Genomic DNA, 17,539 nt, shown 5'->3' with positions numbered 1-17,539 from the left:
ACCCCCCCCCCCCCCCCCCCCCCCCCCCCCCCGCTTGCCAACATAGGTCGTGGTGCAGCAAGATCCAAGTCAGAGGTTGTCTTGGGAACTGGGGAGAAAGTCAGCACAGCTCTGGGTGCTAATCAGATGCCAGGGAAGATCAGTGCGGTAAAGTGAGGCTGAGACTGGGTGTTTGGGCAGAAGACACTGAAGTCAAATGCGTGAGTCACGAGAATTGTAGAACTGAAACAGAAGCATTAGGAAGTGGAAAAGCAGGTGAGACAAAGGCAAGAACGGGCTCAGCGAAGAAATACAGGGTGGGGTTAACCTAATAGCTGTGGGTGTTTGCGATGACCAGACTCAGACTTGTGGCTAAAAGGAGCCACCTACACATGACTCTGCCCACATAATAATCCCCCCAAAAAAGAACACGAGTCTACATTTGCCTCTACCTATAGTCCAATTATCTCCTCTCAGCCATTCTCAGGAACTTCAGGGGCATCTTTCTGTTCACGAGGCCCCCAACTGGGTCAGCCAGTACGTCTGGTCAATGCAGCCTTCCTGATGCCCTTGAACTTGTCCCATTCTTTCCACACCTATCACCTTAGTTCAGTCTCTGCCGTCTGCTTACTATTTATCTCCCCACCTCTAGTCTCTTTTTTAATCCAGTGTCTAAAATGCCACCAGGGTTTTCTTATTAAAACCCAGATCTCTTCATATCCTTTCAATTAGTAAAACTTTTCAGTGGCTTCTCTTGTCTGCAGGATAAAATCTATACTCTTTAATGTGGCTTTTATGTTCTTTCACAGTCCAACCTCCATCAGCTTCTCCAAATTCACCTTCCAGACATCATCATGTTCTTCCCATAAAACCTCATCTGCTGCAATAACAACTGTTTTCTTTATAATCCCCTGGTGCACCAGATGTGTTCTTTAATGTACGGCAGCCAGGGCACAGATTGCTTCTAATGCATCTTTTCATCTTCCTAGTGGTTACAGTAGCACCTGGAACACAGACTCTGCACTCCATATCTTAAAAAATAGTTTTATTAAGATATAATTCACATAACATTTAAAGTTTATAATTCAATAATTTTTGGTATTTCCATAGGGTTGTGCAATCATCACTAAAATCTGATTTTAGAACATTTTCTTCTCTCCTAGAAGATACTCCATACTCATTAGCAGTCACTCACCATTTCCCTCCCCTCCCCTCCCCTAAGCAATCACCAATCTACTTTCTCTCTATATAAATTTGTTTATTGGGGGCATTTCATATGAATGAAACCATACAATATGTTATCTTTTTGACATGATACTCTATGTAGAAAACCCAAAAGACTCTACCAAAAAATTACTAGAACTAATACATGAATTCAGCAAAGTTGCAGGATATAAAATCAATGTGCAGAAATCTGTTGCATTTCTATACACCAATAATGAAGCAGCAGAAAAAGAAATCAAGAATCAATCTTATTTGCAATTGCACCAAAAACAATAAGATGCCTAGGAACAAGAGGTAAAGTGGTAAAAGATCAGTACTGTGGGGTGCCTGCCTGGCTCACTTGATTAAGCACCTGACTCTTGATTTTGGCTTAGGTCATGATCTCAGGGTTGTGAGATAGACCCCCCCTGTTGGGTTCTGCACTAGCTGTGAAGCCTGCTTAAGATTCTCTCTCTCCCTCTCCCTTTGCCCCTCCTCCACCTCCTAAAAAAAAGATCTGTACTCTGAAAACTATAGAACACCTAGGAAAGAAACTGAAGTGGACATAAAGAAATGGAAAAGCATTCCATGCTCATGGATTGGAGGAAAAAACACTGTTAAAATGTCTATACTACCCAAAGCAATCTACACATTTAATGCAATCCTCATCAAAGTATCACCATAATTTTTCACAGAGTTAGAACAAACAATCCTAAAATTTGTATGGAACCACAAAAGACCCTGAATAGTGAAATCAAACTGGAAAAGAAAAACAAAACTGGAGGCATCAAGATTCCAGATTTCAAGCTATATTACAAAGCTGTAGGCATCAAGACAGTATGGTGCTGGCACAAAAACAGATGATCAATGGAAGGGAATAGAGAACCCGGAATTGGATCCACAGCTATATGGTCAACTAATCTTCAACAAAGCAGGAAAAAATAACCAATGGGAAAAAATAGTCTCTTCAACAAACGGTGTTGGGAAAACTGGACAGCAACATGCAGAAGAATGAACCCGGATCACCTTCTTACACCATACACAAAAATAAATTCAAAATGGCTGAAAGACCTAAATGTGAGACAGGAAACCATCAAAATTCTAGAGGAGAACATAGGCAGATACCTCTTTGACCTTGGTCATAACAATTTCTTACTAGACCCATCTCTGGAGACAAAAGAAACAAAAAGCAAAAAAGGAACTATTGGGACTTCATCAAGATAAAAAGCTTCTGTACAGTGAAGGAAACAATCAATGAAACTAAAAGGCAGCCAATGGAGAGGGAGAAGATATGTGCAAATGACATATCTGATAAAAGGTTTAGTATCCAAAATCTATAAAGAACTTATCAAACTTGACACCTAAGAAACAAATAATCCAATTAAGAAATGGGCAGAAGACATGAATAGATACTATTCCAAAGACATCCAGATGGGTAACAGACACATGAAAAGATGCTCAACATCACTCATCATCAGGGAAATACAAATAAAAACTATAATGAGATACCACTTCACACCTGTCAGAATGGCTAAAATTAACAACACAAGGAACAACAGGTATTGGTGAGGATGTGGAGAAAGAGGAACCCTCTTACACTATTGGTGGGAATGCAAACTGGTACAGCCACTCTGAAGAACAGTGTGGTGGTTCCTCAAAAAGTTAAAAATAGAACTACCCTATGATCCAGCAATTGCACTACTAGGATACAAAAATACAGATTTGAAGGGGTACATGCACCCTGATATTTAAAGCAGCATTAGCAACAATAGCCAAACCGTGGAGAGAGCCCAAATGTCCATTCAACTGATGAATGGATAAAGAAGACAGGGTATATATACAATGGGATATTACTCAGCCATTAAAAAGAATGAAAACTTGCCATTTGCAATGACGTGGATGGAGCTAGAGTGTATCATGCTAAGTGAAATAAGTCAGTCAGAGAAGGAGAAATACCATACTGTCTCACTCAGATGAACGTATGAGAAGGATGGGGGAGAAAGGAGAAAGATAAACAAACCATAGGAGACTCTTAATGATAGAGAACAAACTGAGGGTTGAGGTGGGTGGGGGATGGGCTGAATGGGTGATGGGTATTAAGGAGGGCACTTGCTGTGATGAGCACTGGGTGTTGAATTTATGTGACGAATTACCGAACTCTACTCCAGAAACCAATATTGCACTGTATGTTAACTAAGCAAAATTTAAATAAAAATTTTTTAAAAAAAATATGGTCTTTTGTGTGTGGCTTCTTTCACTTAGAATAATGTTTTCAAAGTTCATCCACATTGTAATATGTATCAGCACTTTGTTTCTTTTTACTGCTGAATATTTCATTGTATTGAAACACCATATTTTGATTATCCATTCATTAGTTGATGAACATTTGGGTTGTTTCCACTTTTCAGCTATTATTAATTATGCTGCTATGAATATTTGTGTACAAGATTTTGCATGGAATAGGTTTTCATTTCTCTTAGGATTCCCAGGAATGGAACTGCTGGGTTATATGATAACTTTAACTTTTTGAGGAACTGCTGAACTATTTTTCCAAATCTGTGGCATGATTTTGCATTCCACTGGCAGTGTATGAAAGCTCGAATTTCTCCATCAATACACGTAACTGTCATTTTGATTATAACCGTCCTAGTGAGTATGAAGTTCTCATTGTGGTTTTGATTTGCATTTCCCGTATGTCTAATGAAGCTGAGCAATTTTCATGTGCTAATTGGTCATTTCTATATCTTCTTTGGAAAAAAAGTCTACTCAGATCCTCTCCCTAGTATTATATATTATATAATCCATTTTAATTCTCATGATCATGTGGCTGCCAGGGCTGAGGCTCGGGGCCGCTGCCCAGCATCATGAGAGAGTATTGTACCATATATCCTTAGCCTGGGAAAAGATCCACATCCAAAATTCAAAGTACAGTTTCTACTGAATGAGCACTGCTTTCACACCATGGTAAATCCAAACAATTATAAGTTGAACCATCATAGGTGGGGACGTTCTGTAAACAATTTGCAAATAAAATATTTTCTTCTATTCTGTGCATTGTCTTTGTACTTTCTTTACAGCACTCTGCAGCACAGAAGTTTTAAATTTGAAAGTAGTTCAATTTATCTATTTGTGCGTGTTGTGTGTTTGTTTGGTATTACATCTAAGAGACTATTACTTCACCCAAGGTTATAAAGATCTAATCCTATGTTTTTCCCAAGAGTTTTACAATTTTAGCCCTTCATTTAGGTCTATGATCCATTTTGAGTTAATTTTTGTGTATAGTATGAGTCATTTTTAAATGGATGCTATTGACAGCAGAGTGGTTTTTTATATCTTAAGGTCCCCCCCAAAAAGGCCTTTTTCTCTGTGATGTAACAACTTACAGTGCTCTGCACATTGAAACAGAAAATACTCATTGAGTCGTTTGTACAAATGTACATAATAGTGAAACAGCCACTATGATAAAAATAAAAAGAAACTGTAACAGCAATCACTATACGGCTATAATCCAGGACCAATCCAAATGGATTTAGGGTAAATTTATGATTGCTCCTGCAAACAACCAGACCAGAACAAGACAAAGCAACACTGGCTTAGATTGAGTCCAACCATAGAAAGATTACTGATTAACCTGGCATAGAAATTAATCCTTGATTTAAAATACACAGATACCAGCAAAACAAAACAAAACACCCCAAAACCTCAAGAACCCTAAACAATGGAATCAGCAGATAATGGAGTGAAAGTCAACTTCTAGAAGTGTATGTGTTTTATATGTGTTTCACATAACAGTTACCATGTAACTTTACTAAGTTAAACTACAAATCCTTAAACATTTTTTTTTGATGATACATTCACAGTCCTTAATTTATGGTTCACATTTATATTTCAATTAGCTAAGAAATATATTGTTTTTCTTGGCATGTCTATCATTTATTTGCCTCTTGGTAGAGTCTGAACTCCTTATACCATTTGGCTCATTGTCCCAGCAGATTCCTGAGTAACACAAATGAAGTTCTGCAGCAGAGACAACCTGTCAGAAATGAAATTGTTCTCTCGTCCCTTTAGATCAAATTGTGGAGGGCCATTCAAGGCCCTCCTGTCAATATGCACCAGGGGCAACTGGCCCCTGATGCCTTTTCCAGTAGTGACCTGGGTTTGTGCTATAGCCCGAGGAACATCAGCAGTCTCCAAGATCAAGTCAGTAGGCTATCTGGGCACTCCTGTTCCAAAGGGTACAAACACCAAATCTGGAAAGTCCATGTCAATCAGAGAAAGACAAGCAGAAGGTGAAGGAGTAGGTGGCAGGGAGGCCAGTGCTTCTAGTCAGAAAGCAGAAAGTAGATGGTTGATCTACAGCCCTCATTGCTGCTTGCATGCAGGCCAGCCTGGCATGTTCCCAGCTAGCTAGAAAAGCTGATCAGAGAAAATATCTTCCAGGATGAGCTCATTGACAATTCACTGCACATACCACTCCAAATTCATCAACATCTTTCATTAAACCAGTTTCTTTCTCTTCCTCCATACACATAATTTGTATTGCCTCTGTGCTATATTATATTATATTAATTATATTATATTATATTATTATTATATTATATTATTATTATATTATATTATTCCTACCCACTACGCCAGGCCAGCTCCAGGCTCACTGCTGGGTCCTAGTGATTTACCCTCATCTTGAATCCTGTAGCAGCAGTGTGAGGATCACTAACTGGACAGTTAATCAGCTTCCTTATGGTTTATCTCTCTCTTTATGTGTACTGTTATCTTCTCAACTATGTTGCAGAGGAAAAACTTATACCTTAACTCTCTTGGTACCTGGCATAGAGTCATGGCTGGACTTAGAACTCCATATACACTAGTTCATATTAATATACATTAATGCCGACTTTAAAATAACTATAGTAGGAGTTATAAATATGGAACAGTCACTACAGGTCAGACCCCCAGAGTGTCTCATTTAATTTTCAAAACAATCCCATGATGTGGTGACATTATTCTAATTTTATAGGTTATAAAACTCAAGCCTAGAGAAATTAAATAATTCATGCTCATGCAGCTAGTGAGCAATGAACTGGACGGTGCCTGGGTCTAACTTGAAAGTTCACATTCACAATCAGCATGCCATGTTGCCTTTTGAAAATAAGGGTTGTAATTATTAAGAGGTGCAAACTGGCAGCTGCTTTGCTCATACCTCTGTTACAGTGTCTGTATGTCCAGCTCTAATATAACTGTGTGTCTGCCTTTCACACTACGTTATGAGTTCAAATATGGAACCTTGTATTTTCATCAAATGTTGACACACACCATTTACTCAGTAAATACACTCAGCCCCTGGGTAATCTTGGGCAAGTTATTTAACCTCTCTGTTGGCTTAGTTTCCTCAGCTGTAAAATGGCAATGAAAACAGCCCCTCTCTCACGGGGATGAGACGACGTCTGTAAAGTGTTTAGTATAGTGCCAGGCCCACATATAGTGATAATGTCAGCTATCATTGTTATCAATAGCATCATGACTTTTATTACGATATTCTCCACCTAAAACAAGTAGAGGAGACAAACGTCAGGTACATATTCACACACACATTCCCATGTTCACAACTGGATGGGTACTTTTGTTTGTTGCATTTCTGTGTACCTAGAAACTGAGCTGGACTGCCGTTTTTTCATAGACCAGGCATTTTAAAAAGACCAAGCCATTGGGAAGGACATCTGTAAATACTGTTTCTACGACAGAGATTCTTAACCATTCTGAACAAGAGAGGGCATCAGAATATCCCTGAGGCTTTTTCATACCAAACCCATGAATCAAAACAACTCCATCTTCCAAATCTTATCACTACCTGCCCCCCTCCCCCACAAGGAGGTGTATTTCTGGAGTTGGGAATCACAACAAAGAGGGTTACTGTTGACGCTTATGAACTAGTAGGTGGAAGGGGGGGCGGAGAGAGAGAGAAAGAAAGAGAGAGAGGTGGTAACCACTGTCGCCTAGGGCAACAGTTCACATTTTGCCGGATGTGGGTTTAGGGCACACTGCTCCACCATTTATTTCCATTCTTTTTCAGTCCCTGTTACTATTAGGCAGAATCCAAAAAATAAGGCAGGAGGGGAAGAGAAAGAATAAAAAGGAATGTAAGCAATGATAATCTGAGTTTGTTTTTGTTGCTAAAGGACTAATAAAATATGAATTAAAATCAGTTTCCAGGGGCAGATTCCATACTAACAGAAAATGCTATTCCCTTTTTTTCCCCTTTAGCTTACTTCATAATTCATCTAATATCCTCCATGCATCTGAAGAGTCAACGCACGGTTAGGATACAATAATTGTGCCGTTATCTAGAGTTGCGCTGTCTACTTTGGTAGTCACTTGATCATGAGGCTGTTGAGTACTTCATTTGTGGCTAGTTCAAATGGGGATGTGCTTGAAGGGTAAAACATGCTTGGTTTAAAAGACTTGGTATCTTCAAGATACCAAAAAGAATAAAAGACTTCAATAATTTTAATATTACTTAAATTTAATGCAATTTAGTATAACTAATATTAATTAACTAAATGACCATTTGGGACATATATAAAATAAAATATATTACTAAAATTAGTGTTATTGTTTTTTACTGCTTCTAATGTGGCTTCTTGAAAATTTTAAGTTATACATATGGTTTGCATTATATTTTTATTGAACAGGGCTGGTCTAGAGTGCTACAAGTTCTGTTATTACAAGTGCCTAGATATTTGACTCAGAGATGATAGATTGTGGTGACTGTATCATATGAACCTAATTTGAATATTACTCACCAAGCGTTAAATCAGAATTGCCCCATTTCCTTTCCCACTATACTTTATGCTCCAGCACTGCCAAACTCTTTCATACATGTGGTGGCTGGGGTGGTCTTCTTCCACAGGCCACCTGAAAATACCTTTATCCTTCAAAGTGCCTCTTGGTCACCCCCTGTCCCCATATAATGTCTTCCCTATAGTCACCTTCTTCACCGTATTATTTTTGCACCTATCATTGCATATCAGACACTGGAATGTGTTTATTTACAGGTCTGTCTCTCCCACTCAACTAGAAGGTTCTTCAGGTTTGGGGCCATATCTTATTCTATTTTATACCCTCCATGCTGGGCACATGGCTGGCCTTCAATAGATGTGTGTGGAAAGTGAAAAAAATAAAAGTTCTGATTGCAGCATGTTGAGCAGTTTCATGTAACTCAAGTATATCCATATGAACCATACTCCCCCTCTAAGCCTTGCTTTGAAGGATGCTTCTCTGCTCTGACAGTCAGTGGAGTAAAATACCTTGGAGTTTCAGCTTCTCTAGTCAGTAGCGGTCTTATGAGCCATGTGTTTATAGCACTGCATTGCATTTGCCCACAATCATGGCCTAAACAACTTCATTTCTGTTTGTTGCTTGCAATAGGGTAAATATAAGGTCACTGAATTAGTAAGCATGTTAAGAAATAGTCTTGGTTTGCTAAGCCATATCATTTATGGAATTTAATCAGAAGGAAGCCATCCTCTTAAAAAAAAAAACAAACCAATACTATATCCTGAAGCTACACAGTTCATTGACCTGTCAGTTGTGAATTTTATGTTATGAGCAGACATGAATAAGTTTGTTAATGTTGTACTATAAATAGAATAGCCTTAGATAAATTTACTTAATTAGTAACGTAATTAATACACTGTAAATCTACTGCGAAAAATTTTGTGGTATTCCCCCCTTCCCTAAAGAATTCTTTCTTTTATTTTTGAGATGAAATCTTAATGCACTTAATTGAAGACTGGAGTTTTGCCTGGTGAAAAACACAGTCTATTAAATGGTAATCGACCACTTAAGCAGCATTCCACTAAATACTGTCATTCCATAACTATGCTGTTTTGATGCCTGTTATAGTAGAACAAATGAAACATCAATTATCACCATTTCAGTATACTTCCTAATGAAGTAGGAAGTACTTTCAGCTTTCCAAGCACTATAACAGTGTCATCGAACACTCTTCAATAGCTGTTAGTGACCCCTCAGCCCTGCTTGAACACTTGCATCCATCTGAAATCCAGCTGTACCACTCCCTTCTCTTCTGAATTTGGCCTCAGATTATGAAAATATAAATACCTTAGCCTCTGGTTGAGATAAAAATCTCCTTTGTGGAAAAGGAGAATCTTTTATTAAACACGATCACAGAAACCTGGTATTGTATAATGCTCATGTCACTAGTTAGCACTTTATGTGTGTATCTTTAGTATCTATTTCTTGCCTTTCCACTCATTAAAAATAATTTTCATTGTCTAGAGTCTCATAGAGGTGGAATATTACTGATTAGTTGACTATATTCTTATCTGTATAATAAAGATTATTGGTCGACCCTTTCAGCAAGGGTTTTTTTTCCTTCCCTTTTCAGCAAATTTTGAAAAAACGGTTAAAGTTTTAGGATCTAAAAGATCTGGTTTTACGTCCCATTTCTTTAACTCTCAAACTATCATTTCTAATTTTGTAAAATGAGAAAAACAGTATCTTCCCAAATAGCTACTTAGCCTGAATGACCTTAGCCTTATATGTAATAAGCGCATAGTTTTTCCCAGTTGATACTTCATATCCATATCTGAACCTGAACTTCTGACCATCTCCTCTCCAACCTCCCCCTGTCAACTGATGGCAGTTCCATCTTCCAGTTGTTTAGGCCAAGACTTTGGAGTCATCACAGATTCCTCTTTCTCTCAAACCCCACATCCTGTTGGCTGTACCTTCAAAATACATGGTGATTCCCAAAGCTTCCTAATGGGCTCCTGGCTTTCATCCTTACTCTGCTCAGCTTATTCTCAAGCAATCAGAGTGAGCCTTTTATATGTAAGTCAGATCATGCTACTCCTTTCCCCAGAACCCCACAATAGCACCTCAATTCACTCAGAGTAAAAGCGAAAATTCTTACAATGGCCTACAAGACCCTACATGATCTGCCACCTCTTTGTGCTCCTCTCCAACCACATCTTCTGCTACTCTCTTCCTGTTCATATACCTTCTAGCCACATGGGCCTTCTTGTTTCTTGAATACACCAGGCAGATCCCTGCCTTACAGCCTTGGCACTGGCTGTTCCCACTGCTGAGAACACAGTTCCCTCAGAGAGCCTCTTAGTTAACTCCTTCAAAACTCTGTTCAAATCATATCTACCCAGTGAGGCCAAGCCTGACCACTTTATTAAATACAACTTTACTTTGCTCAACTTTGTCTTTTTTTTTTTTTTTTTTTAAGATTTTTATTTATTTATTTGACAGAGAGACAGCCAGCGAGAGAGGGAACACAAGCAGGGGGAGCGGGAGAGGAAGAAGCAGGCTCCCAGCCGAGGAGCCCGATGTGGGACTCGATCCCAGAACACCGGGATCACGCCCTGAGCCGGAGGCAGACGCTTAACGACTGCACTACCCAGGCGCCCCAACTTTGTCTTTTTTTTAGACACCTTTCACTTATTTTATTTATTATGTTTACTAACTATTGTCTGTATCTCCCCATTAAAATATAAACTCTATAAATGCAGAGATCTTTGTCTCTCTTGTTCACCAACATGTCTTAAGCACCTGGAATAGTGCTTGGCAAATATTTTTGAATGACTGAATTGTATTTAAAGTAGAAATCTAGGGGCGCCTGGGTGGCTCAGTCATTAAGCGTCTGCCTTCGGCTCAGGGCGTGATCCCAGAGTCCTGGGATTGAGCCCCACATCAGGCTCCTCTGCTGGGAGCCTGCTTCTTCCTCTCCCACTCCCCTGCCTGTCTCTCTCTCACTGGCTGTCTCTCTCTCTGTCAAATAAATAAATAAAACCTTTAAAAAAATAAAGTAGAAATCTAAGTAATATGAAAAAATGAGCAGTTCCTAATTTATATATTCTTTATTGCCCTTAAAAGTTATAGTTATCCTTTGGTGAATCTTGGTCACTTCAGTAATGACTAAGATACCCCTAACTATTTCCATGGTACTTATTTTAATCATTATAACTCACTTTGCTTTTATGATACTTAAAATAAGTTGTCTTCACTTAACAGGGCACTCTATTTATAATCGTGCCTACAGTTGGTGGAGATTCTAATCTCAGTTTCCCAAGTGTCAGTGTGCTCTTAATTTCCAGTTTGACATGTTTGCAAAGCCACGTACCTGCCTTCTAAATGCTTTTCTAAAAAAAAAAAAATCAGCACATTCCCAATACTGATTATGTCTGTTGAGAAAAAAGGGGAATGCTACTGGGAGGAAGTTGGAAGATATATTAGTTATATTCTACTTCTTCAGCTGGGTGAAAACCAAATGGTTTTATTATTATTTGTTATAATTTACATATACATTATACACCATATTTTGTATGTATGAAACATTTCATAATAAAAAAGGAGGAACAAAATTAAATCCAGTCTAGCATACTACCACTCTTTATTTTCCCTCCAGGTTGATGTGATATAGCTTTCTAGACATAAATCTTCTAGCCAGTTTGTGGAAACATAATTGACGTTGGTTTAGCATTTATACCCTCTCCCAGCCCACAACCATCTCACTGATGATTCTGTAATATAAGATCAAATCAGAAAGATCCCCAGCAGAAACAACAAAAAAATTATACTCCTAGATTTATTGATTCAATCAACCTAGCAAGCTATCAAGAGGGATAAGAATAAAGATAAAAATGAAAACATGTGATGGCTGCCAAAACAGATTACTTTTTCAAAAGACATATATAAAGACAATAACTTCACAATTGATTATAATATCTTGTCTTCTCACTATAGCAAGACAAGTTCTTGGTTACCTTCCTTTCATCCTCCCTTCCCTGACCCCACTGTGGTATAGGGATCTGTTATCTGCTTCCACAGCACACAATTCTGGTCACATGTAGAACTGTAACTGCCCATTTATGTCCCCCCGTCCAACTAGACTACAAGTTCACTGAGGAAAGGTCCCATGTTTTTTCACCCTTTGAGCCCTGTCCCTGGGACAGCTCCTGGGGTTTTGGTATGAGACTAGCTCAGTTCAAAGGTCAGGTCCTCTTCTTACTCTCTGTGTAACCTTCTTAACCTCTCTGTGCTTTCATTTCCTCGATGATAACAAAAATGGCATAAGCCCAGGATGTGAGGATTAATGTAATGATACATCTAAATTAATTAGCACAGAGTCTGGTTCACAATCTAAGCTAAATAAATAGAAAAATTATTTACGATCACCATTTGGCGATAAAGAGGAAACTGAGTTGACAGAGAAGAGAGAAAAGAATGCTTACAATATGATTCTTAATGATTCGAGTGCATCGTCAATCTTCAGGAAATGTTTGGAAACTGCGTCATGAATTCAGGGTTCAGAGTTCATGCTGAGAAGGTGTGGTTCCTTGGAGTGGTGTTACATCTCTGCCTGCTCACGCCTCAGGGTTGCTACCAACAGGGCTGCCTGGGTCAGGGGCTTGCGACATTTTGATAGCACAACTCAGAAGTGGAACTGATATATCTGGACACTTAGCAAACACTTTTTGAGTCCCAACTGTGGTACCAGGAATTTGGCTGGATAATGGGGATGTGGCAGTGGCAGGTCATAACCTCTAGACCCTAGGAGCTGTCCACAGGCCTTGCCTTGTCATGCTGCACGTACAATCTAGCCCCTTAAACTGAGTGTAGCTCATTCAATGCCATTCCGTAGTGCTGCTGTTGTCTCTTCTCAAGAGACATCTGTTAACTTTTCCAAATGTATTGCAGTTTCCCCTACAAATCATGTTTCTCATGGCAACTATAACTGTAATACAAATACACATGACTATACAACCAGTGTACCAATCTAATACTTCGAATCCTGGCATTTATTATGTACTTGAATTTACAACGATTGCTTAAACTTTAAGCTACTTGCCACACGGGATGACAGAACTGACATAAAATATAGACATATTTACATACTAAAATATTAATTATGTTAATAAGAATTGTTCTATTTTGAGGTGAGAATTACTAAGATCATTCTATTGCCTACAAAATAAACTCATGAGGTCTTTAAAATGGAAAATATTTTTGTGTGGTAAACTATGAAATGCCAACTTAATTTATTATAACATTTGTGGACTTACTAAAAGATTTTGGATATAAAGATAATTTAAAAAGATCAAAGAGGATTTAGAAGTAAATGAAAATAATAATGCTTTTGAAAGTATGATTTGAAGAAATTCAGAGTGGCATAACAAACAGACATTTATGGCAATAAATTTTATAAATAGTTCATTCTAATAATAATATGAAAATATCTAGAACTTTTTTATTATAAGTAAATAAAGTTTTAAAAAAAGTAGGTGATTGGTATACATTCCTAGGATATAAAAATATGAAACAATTTATGAACCCTATTTAACCTAGTAAGTACTGTGTTTAAGATTTAAAGTAACTAAATCATTAAGTAATCCATATTATAAAGTTGTATTTCTTGAGAAACAATAATTGAAGAATTTTGAAATTTACTATCAACCTGCCCAAGCTTGGGCACATCGATTCCCCATCTCAGTTTCTCAACAGAACGGAAATCTGCCATCTTACATATAAATCAAAAACTGACTATTTTTAGAGGAACTTCTTAGAAACAAAAGGCCTCAAAAGTGTTGATATTTCAGACTCTAAGTAAATCTGTTATCATTATGATTTTCTCCCTTCTTTTCTGTGGCATCAGCAATTCTAACTTTCCCAGCATTTCAGACAGGACAAATTCAAAGAATTAGAGTAGTTCCCTAATTGCTATTATAATGACAGACATACTCTAGTCCAACAATCTCACTTTACAAATAAGTTATCTCGGGCCCAGGGAGGTTAAAGCAACTTAATCAAAGTCACCCTTGTCTAGTTAAAGGCATCTATGGAGCTATAATCCAAATATCCCAAGTACCCAGAAAAGACACAAATATTAATATCAGTGTGAAAATTATTAAGTATTAATAGCCTGAAGATGACATTATATTTTTTAGACCTTTCACAACATATTCAACAGGCAGGAAATACCACCCGGAAGACATTATAGATTTCTTAGTAGATTTTCTGTGAATTTTGCTTGCCAGTCTTAACTGTAAGACTATTTCAGTGAGGCCAGAGGGAAAACTGCCAGTGGACAAAAGCTCTCTTTTCTGAAATTTCTGGGATTTCTAGAATTTAGAATTAGTAGTAGGTATTAAGTACCCTTGCCTTTATTTAAACCACATTTTGCCGCCAGAAATAATATCCTGGGGAGTAATAAACTCATGTACCTTTTCCCCATGTTTCTTTCTTCAGTTACTCCTTTTCTCTTTCTCTAATAACCACATTAAACGTTCTTTTTGAACCACTTTACTCTGCGTGGCGCTAGAAAACTACACATTTGGTGTTCCACAGTGGTATAAATAAGAAATACCTTCCCAGAAGGAAAATCAGAGGTGCAGGGGGTAAAGTCTTCAGGGGGGACTCCTGGATAGGACATCCTACTCCTTTCCTTCATATGCTATAAAATGGCACTCTGGACACCCACTCCAAGCCAAATTATGAGACTAACTCCTGGTGTCCAAATCATTCCTCTATCTTATTTTAAAATGGAAAGGCCAATCACTGGTAAAGATGTTTTTAAAAAGAAGAAACAGTTGTCCAAAAGTTTTAAAGTCAGGAGACACTCGAAGACATGTCAGACTGCGATCGTCACTCTCAAATTCTCACACGACTAGCACTGAATCTACAATGCCTCAAATGCCCCCAGGAATTCCTTCCGAGGGGTCAGGTTGGGGCTCCTGGGCTGCCGGACAGGTGAGGATGCAGACGGGTTTCCCATCTGTCCCTGAAGCAATTTTCTGGGCAGGAAATCGGTCAAATGTGATGAAAGAGAATGCGGGGAAGACGAGCCCGCGCCCCAAACCCCCGCGTAGCTGGGTCAAGGACCGAGGTTAGCAGAGGGGATGCCGGGAACGCGCTTCCCGCGAGGGCCAAGCGGGGGGCTCGAGTTCTCCGGGCCAAGGCCGGGAGCGGGGTCGGAGCTGGGACCAGACCCATTGGATACAGGGTCCCGCGGCAGCCCCGAGGGTCCCCGCTGCAGCTAGCAGGGCGCTCGGACCGGCCGACGCCGCTTACCTTGACGGTTCCGCGGGGACTCGGCCGGGACTCTGCGCGGGCTGGCGCGGGCCGGCGGCGGCGCAGCGGCGGGGAAGGCGAAGCGGCACACTGGGCTCCACCCGGGCTCAGGTCGGCCAACTCGGGGAGGAAGTGGTGTCAGCCCTGCCCTTCCCACGCAGCGCGCAGACGTGTGCGGCTGGCCCTGCCGCTTAGCATCGAGGTGCAACGGGGACGCCTGGCTGGAGGCACCCCCGCAGGAGGACGTGTGGATGAAGACTCCTAACACTCGGGGGCCGCTTTTTCCAACTCATCGGGTCTGTGCCTCATTTCCTCTATTTCCCCCTTGAAGGAGAAAAAAAGTTTGTTTTTTAAGTTCTGGGAAAAGTTGGGCCTTCCTTTCTCACCCCTCCCCTACGCGCGCACCCTTCTCTGAGGAGAATTCCCTCGCTAAATGATCCTTCTTTGCCGCTCGATCTGTTAGTGGCTAAGGGGTGTGGGGCCAGATGACAGCTCCACAGAAGCCCGAGACCCTGATCTCTTTTGCAATGGTCTTCCGAAGTGTTTACTTCAGCCCCTCGGCGCTTCCTCTTTCGGGCCAGTTGAGCAAGGCCGGATCTTCCCGCCGCGCGCAGCCCACCCTTGGGGGATTTGAAGCGGGAGTGCGGAGCAGAGCGACCCCGCGCCTGCGCACCTGCCCGTCCGTCCGCAGGGACGCACTCTGGGGGTGCAGATCTCTGCCGGAGCCCGGGTGGGGTCGGGGGTCGGGTGGGGAAGGGCGCGCTCGGCTCCTCCCATTTCTCAACTGTCGGATTGGCACCCCCCCCCCCAAAGCTTAACGACACTGAGTTGGCGGGCCAGGCTGTGAAGAAACACGCACTCTCACACATTGCTAGTGGAAATCCAAAATCGTATGAACTCCGTGGAGGCGAATTCAGCAAAAGCTCTTTAACTTACCTATGCAGTTACCGTTTGATCCAGAAATCCCACATCTAGGAGTATATTGGGACGATAAAGTGATGACAAGAAGTTTTGCATATGCCCACGCCCAGTCTTGGCCACAGGATTTGTAATAGCAAAGGACTGACTGGAAGTAACCCAGATTCATTGGACGTAGAGCCTCCTGAGAGTGGGGAGATCTGAAAATACAGAAGTTAGAAACAGGATTTGTAAATGTGGTTGAATTAACCTCCTCTTCCCCTATACAGTTGTGTCTTCAAGGGCTTTTATGTGGGGAAGGTGGTGGAGAAGACATAACGATATACATTAGACGTGTAAATAATTAGGTAAATTAAGATAGTTCAGTCATTTGATAAAAAAAACTTCTAAGCACCTACTCATCTAAAAACAATGAAAATAGTTGTGAAGAAAATAATTCCTGCTCTAGTGGATGGTACTTTCTAGGTGGGAGAGAACAAATTAATATTTAACATGTTAAGCAATGTATTTTGAAGGGAATTAACAGGTGAGAGTGATGGTAGTGGGGATAGAGCCGTTATATTAATTAGGATCATCAAGGAATATCATTCCGATATGTGTCACTTGAGCCAGACCTAAATTGCATGAGAAATTAATTCATGTGGATTTTTGGATGAGAATGTTCAAAGGCTCTGGTTTAGGAGGGCACTTGAGATGCTGGAAGAACAGCAAGGAAGCTAGTATGGATGGAGCAGAGTGAGAGGGAGACAAGTGGTATATGAGACCAAACACAAAATTGTGGCCAGATCATGTGTGTCCTTTCTGGCTATGGTAGAGACTTCACTGTGAGAAAGGAAGCCGTTGGAAGGTTCTGAACAGTCATAGTACTATAGAGAAAATCAGATCAATAAATGGAGTGACTTACCTAGGAGAGGAAGAGTGGGCAGGCAATACCTCTTCACAAAGTAATGAAAATGATTTGGAAAAACATTCCAAGAGAAGGAAGAGCAAGAAAAGGTCTTGAGATAGGAACATAGAAGGTTAGAAAGAAGGCCAGCGTGACTGGCGTATAACAAGGGTAGGGCAGTGGTAGAGGATGGGGACAGAGAGGTAGACAGGGACCAGATCAGGCAGGGCCTTGAAGTAAGCCTTGAGGACTTTGAGTTTTATTCTGATTGCAATGGGGAGCCGTTGGAAAGATTTTAGAAAGCATATGATTTGACTTCTGCTGTATGCAATCATGCTGGTTGGTGATTGGAAATGGATCCAATGGGACAAGACAAAGGGCAGTGAGAGATCACTGAGTAGGCTGTGGCAATAGCCCAGGTGAAAAATCATGGTGGCTTTGGTTAGTATTCTAACA

The 17,539-nt window shown here is 40.2% G+C and overlaps 1 protein-coding gene across 4 annotated transcripts in view; it reads right to left on the bottom strand.

Annotated features, from left to right (window-relative positions):
* LOC103680150 (amyloid beta precursor protein binding family B member 1 interacting protein) overlaps positions 1-16,376 on the bottom strand; it is a 103,185-nt gene extending 86,809 nt beyond the window's left edge. Inside the window, exons 1-2 of one of the 4 annotated variants that reach the window (XM_040645305.1) lie at positions 16,216-16,376; positions 15,280-15,603 (exon numbers count right to left, since the gene is read on the bottom strand). The gene's annotated coding sequence lies outside the window, so the exon portion shown is untranslated. Of the gene's footprint in view, positions 1-15,279; positions 15,875-15,952; positions 16,067-16,215 lie in introns of those variants that run through there. The other 3 variants (XM_040645307.1, XM_040645306.1, XM_040645304.1) reach the window with 3 other exon arrangements.
* Positions 16,377-17,539: the final 1,163 nt, after the last annotated feature.

The sequence above is a fragment of the Ursus maritimus genome, unplaced genomic scaffold (assembly GCF_017311325.1).
Source record: "Ursus maritimus isolate PB19 unplaced genomic scaffold, ASM1731132v1 scaffold_31, whole genome shotgun sequence".
NCBI lineage: Eukaryota > Metazoa > Chordata > Mammalia > Carnivora > Ursidae > Ursus > Ursus maritimus.
The sequence above is the reverse complement of the archived record's forward strand: the minus strand, read 5'-3'. Positions and strand labels throughout refer to the sequence as shown.